General features: G+C 42.5%; 1 long non-coding RNA gene across 1 annotated transcript; it reads right to left on the reverse strand.

The window, feature by feature from the left end:
- Nucleotides 1-587: 587 nt before the first annotated feature.
- LOC133972762 (uncharacterized) lies at nucleotides 588-4764 on the reverse strand. The gene is made up of 2 exons (XR_009924476.1): nucleotides 4486-4764; nucleotides 588-1159 (listed from the first exon to the last, which is right to left on the reverse strand). It is a non-coding gene; the product is annotated as an uncharacterized LOC133972762 (long non-coding RNA).
- Nucleotides 4765-7892: the final 3128 nt, after the last annotated feature.

A 7892-nucleotide genomic window follows, 5' to 3' on the forward strand; every position in this document is an offset into this window, starting at 1 on the left:
GGGACGTCTTCAAATTATCTAACAGTTCAAAACCCAATGAAACTGTGTTATAGTAGTTGTAGCAGAGAAAAAGGCAAATACTACGTATTCAATATTTATCTGATTTCACCATCCATCAACTAATCAATTGATTGTTTCAGCTCAAATTAAATGTGTGAAAAGAGGGATGATGTGACGGGTCCGCTATAGTGAAGCTAAAGCATCTCGTTTGCCCCCTAGTGGCTGGATGCAATGCATGCCACAATTCATAGCTTCTCCATGTTAACAAATGGGACATGGACCACATTAAAATGTAAAGTAAAAAATGTTCTGAGGAATTATTTCATTTCCGTTCGTTCTTATCACACCGATGTTTAATCGAGTGTTAATTTGTCGTCTAAGTTTGGTCTAAATTTGTTATTTGATGCTACAAGTTGAAATGTTGTTGTTTAAGTGATTTGATAATAATGAGACGATTGTTACAATAGCAACATTAAATTTACTGTAACTCTACATCAGTCTAGATTAACAGTGTGAAGTAATCCAATTAAAATATTATATATTGATAGATAATAAACACATCGAAGAGCCGGATTGAAACATTGGTCTCTTTCATGCAGCGTCTCAGTCACTTTGCCTCTTTAATAACAAACAGCTCGTCGCAGTGCAAATAAAAACAAAATCACATTAATAAAAACTTGGTTCTCTCTTTTCTGTTTGTTCCCGTCGGCCTCATTCTCCATCGCACACACACACACATCCACATGAACACTGCACACACCCCCCCCCTCTCTCGTCTGCAGCACGGACTGTAGAGGCTTTAAATAGCCGTGTCTTTCACTGGTCCATCACTTAAGGACACAATGTGCACGAGCTCCAGCGAGCAGGCTGAATGATGCCATATCTGCCGGCTCCTCTCCTTTCTCTCTGCCGGGGTTTGAAGTGGCTCTGCTCCCGGGCCGTGTTTGCATCCTCTCTGTTGTGGCTGAGGCAGATTAATCATTAATCAGCGCGTCCTCTGTCCCAGCCCATCTGTGTGGGCTCGTCCTCGTCCTGGACTGAAAGGACCCGGACCCGTCCCTTTCTTCTCCCGCTCTTTGACGGAGCTTCTGTTCTGCACCTTTTTTGTTTTCCTGCTCCAAACAATGTCTTTTTTAAATCCTCTCTGGAATGTTGACATCTTGAATCAGGAGGAAAAAAAGACCTCACTTTAAACTAAAAGACCAGTTTCATGATGCAAACTCATTTCACTGTAATCTGGTTTGAACACATTTGACGTTTGCTTCAGTGTTTATTTCAGATTGACGGCTGACGAGGTGAAACACGGCCACTTACATTATCTATGAGGAGAAAAACACGTCCTGCAGGAAGCAGATATGGTAACAATGCAAAACCAAAATCACGATACCAGAGTCGGATGCATCAATGTCAGGAGATGATCTGTCGTAAACATGCTTCATTGTATAAAGACGATGCTGCACTGCTTTCTTTTATTGTACAAAAACAACAAATAGTGCACTTTTGAGTACGTTTGGATCCTGAGTCGAGATCATGAGGATTTGAGAACATGACTTCACTTTTAAGGAGCTGCCATCTTTAGATGCTTTAAACCTTTCAGCGTTTTCAGCTGCAGGTCTGGAGCTCTGACAGAAGCAGGACTAGGAGATCGAAGCCTGACAGAGAAACCGAATAATCACAGTCTATACAACCCTAGAGTTAAAATAAGATTTCCCTATATGTTGATACAACACGTGTCCATTGACTTTTCTGTACTCAAACTACTTTATATAAAATGGCGCCGACACGAGTGGCTGCCTATCTACGTAGCTCTGTTGTCTCGTGTCTATTTAGCTTTTTTTAAGTTTGTTTGTTATTATTCACACTTGCTTCTCGGAGGCACTGTGTGGATATATTTATATCCTATTTATATATATATGTCAGTGATGTGTTAAGTGTACAAGCTACTGGATGATCTGAATTTCCCTCGGGATTAATAAAGTATCCATCTATCTATCTATCTATCTATCTTTACCAATCATCCACTTATTCAAGCCAGCGATGTGTGAATATCTATTTTTCTCCACACCTACTTTCTTTCTTTCTTTCAGCTCTTGTAAGTCTAAGACTGTTATATACTAAGTTGGCATAAACATATTTAAAACACAATGAGCATGTTTCAGTCTTGACTTTGGTAGTTTAACTTAATTACAACTGTCAACTGAAAGCCTCAGTTTCTGGTTTCACTCACGGTGTTGGAGTTGCTGGTTTTCCCATCGCTCTAAGGTTGTGTCTCCTCAGGCTCACACACATTCTGTTTTCATTTTTGTGTCTTTTCTGTCCTGCACAACGTTGTTTGTTTCTCAATATAGTGTAGTTTATTGTGTCTATTTCTCAGACTTTTACAATCTTTTGTTTTCTATTTCTTCTTCAATTTCTCTCTCTCTTTATGACCTGAAAAGTGAACTAAATTCTCTCCTGTCTGACAGGACACAATATCTAGTAAAAGGAAAATGTATCAGTGATATGAAAAGAGAATATAAATCACCATTTGATGTGATACAGCTGAATCTGTGTAGCCAAGCACCACAATTGACTATTCGACTGAATTATGATCTATTGATCCCGAGGGAAATTTAGAGCCACGCAAACAGAGTTAAGTCTAATTTACGCTCAATGACAGATACAGACACAGACAGCGCCTTGTGATCGTTCTCCGCATTAATTCCGTCTGTAGTTGTGCATGTCTGTAGTTAAGAAGACTCAGGTATCTGTGTGAGGTTACTCCGCCCGGTCACAGGGACAAACAGCTACTTCGACCTCCACCACATGTTTGTCGTTGTCAGAAACTCTCGACTTATGGAAGTTTACAGGGAGTCGCGGTCACATCTTTTAAAATGGACGTATCTCTTTTCGTTCCTAAAGGCTTCAAAATGAACCGTTAACAGATTTGAAAGCTGAATCTCTTCTAGTCATTTCTATTTCCAACATTTATATATAACATTTATTTACTTCCCTTGGGGGCAACTGTGCTAAAAGTGTCTGCACAGGTACAAGTATTAAATATTCAACTTCTGACCTCACAGAATGCACGTGTGTTTTAATAGAGTGTGTGTGTGTGTGTGTGTGTGTGTGTGTTTGACTGTGTATGTGTGTGTGTGTGTGTGTGAGTGTGTGTGTGTGTGTGTGTGTGTTTGACTGTGCATTTGTGTGTGTGTGTGTGCGTGGCCCCTTCTTTTGCCGTTTAAATGACTTTGTTAAAAGCGTGTGGTTCATCAGCAGGTCAACGTCAAAGAGACATAGGATGATTTATGGTGTGTGTGCAGGAAGGGGCAGGAAGGAGTGTGTGTGTGTTTGTGTGTGTGTGTGGGGGGGGGGGGGGGGGGGGGGGGGGCATCTAGCACTCCATCCAGAGAGGGGATGTTTTGGCAGCCTCCATGTTTGGTGTCCCTGCCGTGACAAACTGTGTTGACGCCGTGGATAAAAAATGGGCCAAGGTGCTTTCATGAACATGGAACTGAGAGAAAAACACACAATCAAAGATTTTTTTTTTCCAGAGGCCACGACTCACTTTGTTGTCCTCACCGGTTTCTTCTCTCTTACACGACAACAACAACAACTAGTGTGACATAAAACTTCCTGAGATGTGCAAAAACACTTTCTCAATTTAAATGACTGAAACGGAGTAAAGAGTCTTGGTATTTCACGACATTACAATGGCAGCCGTGACTGACCGGTCCCCCCCCCCCTCCTCCTCCTACACTCCTGGATTTCTTCTTTTGATCTCAGGCCTTTGCTTTAATCACAGTCGCTCCTAATTTCCTCTCCACTTCCTCCTCTTTCTTTCTCTCTGTGTCGCTCCTGCTCCAACACTCCAGCGTCCCTCCCGATTAAAAGCATACCTCCGTCATGCAGGGCTCTATTAGCCGTGACATTCACTGCAGAGTTTGTGATATTGTCGGAGAGGAGATTGTCCTGGCAGCGGAGAGCTCGGAGGTAATTCAGGTGACATTCAAGATGCCGGGGAGGATTCTGTGAAGAGGAGTCATCTGTGGTGAGACAGGGACGGAAAAGGAAAGTTTAATATTATTTAAAAAAATATTGTATGAGAACAGCGGCCTTGTGTTTGTGTAGTAACTTTTGTTTTTTCAATTAGTTAAACTTGTCTAAAGGTAAAATACCGAAGTAAAATGATAAACCTCCATCCACATACTTTTCTAATATCTTTTCGATGATGGTTGTTTTCAAAAGTCTTGATATTTGCTTTTTTAGATTTACTCGTGCAACACAGGACATACGTTCACATGTTAAAAACCTTGGAAGAGAGAATCAATTTGTTGCTCATCTACAGAGACAGCTACACTTTGGACTAGAGGACGCTCAGTGTCTCCGCTAATGTTCAACAGATGAAACCACCTAATTTCTCTTCACTTCAGTTTGGTGCCAGAGATCTGGACTAAGAATAGAGAGGAATCAATAATGATGAAATTTGATTTGCACAGGGCCTACCTGGTCAGCTTGAATCTCAACTCCTGGAAACCTCAGTCCAAAGGTTTGTAAACGCTGTCTTGTTGACCACTGAACGAGTAGTGTCTGTCCGGCTCTGTTATGAAACACAACATGAGCGACTTGCACAACCCGATGATGGTGTCTCCTCTGCTTCACCTTCACAGATCCCTTTGTGAGGCTTCATTTCTCGATGTGCAGCCACCAGACGCGTCGCTCCTTCATTTCAAAGAATCGACAACGAGCAAATAACCTCTTTGTTCTGGAGCATCTCACACGGATCAACACAGCTGCTGTGCAGAAAAAATGAAAAAGCAGATTTCATGGCTTTTTGCATATTTTTACCAATTTCTAATCCTGTTGATTCCCTTTTGAGGACCAGATGATTTCCCTAAAAACACAATGAATATACCTGGAGTATATTTAGCACATAAATATTTGGATAATTTTGGTTTTCACCCGTGGTCCTGTTTACTCTGTATTTTTGTTTTCCTCTGTGGACGCATCAGCTCAGTGCTTCTCCTATGGGCCCAGTGTTTGATGTGGAGTAAAAGGCTCCAGGAGTTTATGAATGAATATTTTAAAAGGGATTCAGCGAGGCGGCGGGGCATAAAATGGTTCCTCTGTCCTCGCTGCGAGTCATCCTGCCGCAAGCCCGACTCTGGTATCTCATAAAAGCAAAGCTGCATCACTCTGCTTGGAAGGGGAGTGGACGACAGGAGAGGCCCTGTGTGTGTGCATGCGTTTGAAAGAGCCAGAGAAAGAGTGTGACACAGAAAAACAGGGGTGTGGGAAAAAAGGCCGAAAGGAAAGGTCTGGTGCAGGACTTTCTAAGATGGGGACTTGTGTTGGAGGAACCTGTGGGTTGTTGTGTTCATGTGGGTCAGGGAGGAGCCGGAATCAGATGCCTGCCAGAGATATTAACAAACAACAACAACAACTTTATAATCTCCTCCAGATGGGAAAATGAAAAATAAAAAGCTTTCTAATACTCGTAATGCAATTACCACATTTTCTAGGCATTGATTATGAGCACGAAAATAATGATATTGAGATACTCACTCTCAAGAACCTCCTTCACACTTTCAAAAACTCCATAAAACCCATTAAGTCTCATTACCACTTGTACAATTATCCACAGTTTGCATTTCTACTATTATCTTCCGTCCTTGGTTTGATGTATTCTTAGTCTCCCTTGCTCTGTGAAGTAGTTACCTTGAAAAACCCAATATAAATCCAAGTTTTTATCTAGAGTAGTTTGTCAAACCATTGCCAACAAATCACTGGGCACACAGGGCACGCCGACTGGATGAGGAGATCCAAGGCTCTGCTGCTGGAGCCGTGTTTGCTGTCCTCCCTGTTGCGTCAGCGCTCGCTGCTCGGCCAACCCGCTGAAACCTCGCAGTCTGGTATCGGTGTAAGTTCAAAAACTACATCTACATGCAATGTGATCTCTGCTCTGGTCTCTGATTTTTCTTGGCCGCAGCGCTGAAATTCCTCTTTGTCTGGTTCCAACCGGTCGTTCTCTGCTGGTAGGGGAGGCCGAGGGGAGAGGGAGGTCACGGTGGTGGGGCGCAGCAGCTCCACTCAGACAAGCGTCCGTGTGTGTCTTCATCTTTCTCCCATGTTCTGTGCGGCAGCGATAGCATCAGAGAGAGGGAGGCCAGACCCTCCGACAGGGAAATCTCATTTGTGTCCAGGAATGAACGGACATGATGGGGATGATAAATCTGGTTAATATTTATACTTCTCAACTGCAAGAAATATATATATTGGAGAATTAAAAAACAACATATTGGACTTGTTAGTCTTGTTTGGAGCGATCTGTTCTGACACTGAACATTTTTCAGATTTTTGTCGGTGGTGGTGTTGAGCAGAAAACAAGTGCTGATGCGTCGCCTTCCACCGCAGCCTCCGAGATTATCTCAGGGAAATCCCGTCCCTCAGGTCGCTCTGTGCTAAATGTCCTGAGTTGAGTGGAGGAATGCTAACATCTCTGAATGCATCGCCTCAGACATCTTGGGGGGGGGGCCTTGGAGCTCAGGCGGGGGCAGGTGTGTGATAAACAAACACACACACAGGAATCCGGTTCTGAAAATGGAATTCCCACTCTGAGTCATTACTTGGGACTGATGTATGGCGTTATTATTTCTCCGCACTGAGACAGTAAACAGTTTGTCTGTAAACACCCGAGGCAGAAAGTAAAGATGGACGATGCGTTTCCACTTCAGTTATCGAGAAATGGAGCCAAAATATTGTTTCCGCAGCAGCGAGCTGAGGGATGGAGTCGCTGTATCGAGGTCCCGCTGTTCCACGTGCTCGGCCAATCGTGAGTCAGTCTCAGCTGTCAATCATGATCGTTCACCCTGTGTTTATAACTAATTCAATCAAAAGTCAGAGAGATGAAATTTTGACAATCAACAGTGTGTAATCAGTTGTTTATTTTAACTTTTTAATCTTGTCCCTGTCGAATCCGCTAACATGGAGAATACAGGTTCCTGGCCTGTACTTCAGACAACCAGCAGGGGGCGATCAAGATGGCTTCACCTTTAGGAAGTCGTCAACCTTTAAAAACAGGGTAGACTGTAGATAAATTCATATATCAAGTTCAAACTGGAACAGAATTAAACCTGTGTATCAGAATCCTATGTGCTGATACATTTGTGCATTTTAAATTAGTTCACTGGGGCAACGTCTGGAGACTTTCAGCTTGGACAGAAGTTGATGGAAAGGTCAAAATAAATATTTTATAGCAGGTTGTGAGTAAATCTGATATTGGCCAAAAGATGTCCTATAATGGGCTATAACAAAGTTCCCTGTGTCTTAATTGACTGAAATAAATAGTCTTTAATGTGTTTATCAATCAAAGCACAGTACAGTGAATCCATTTAGTTGATTTTACAGCTCAATAGATGCTCACAGGTCCATAGAAGTCTGTGTTTTTAGCTTTTAACCTAAGTGTAATAATAAACCTGATGAAAGAAGCAACACAGCGAAACACTGCTCACACTCAGCAGAGACTCTAACAATAGGTGACCTGGAACAGAGTGTGAGTTCTCCAGGTATATGGAGCCTGATTGGCAGCCTTCAGCTGTCAGGCTCCAACAAAGCATGGTGGAAAAAGAGAAATATATCATTGTATTAAAAAGGCAGAATAATCCGTTGTGAAAGGTTCCACGGTGTGTTGTCAAACCTGACGAATTGACAACACACAGATCTGTGCCAGTCTGGTTAATAACCGGATCAAATGGTTTGGAGCAGACCTTCAGGTATTGGAAACAGCCTCTGACACATTAGTCCTCTCACAGGAGCTTTATCTGTTTCATGTTTAGCTGCTTCACATGGTGTTTTCTCATATCAACATGAGAATGTGGGTTATGATGCAGTCGCAGATGAAAACTAGCAGCTCT

This window comes from Platichthys flesus, chromosome 17, assembly GCF_949316205.1.
Source record: "Platichthys flesus chromosome 17, fPlaFle2.1, whole genome shotgun sequence".
In the NCBI taxonomy this organism is placed as follows: Eukaryota; Metazoa; Chordata; class Actinopteri; order Pleuronectiformes; family Pleuronectidae; genus Platichthys; species Platichthys flesus.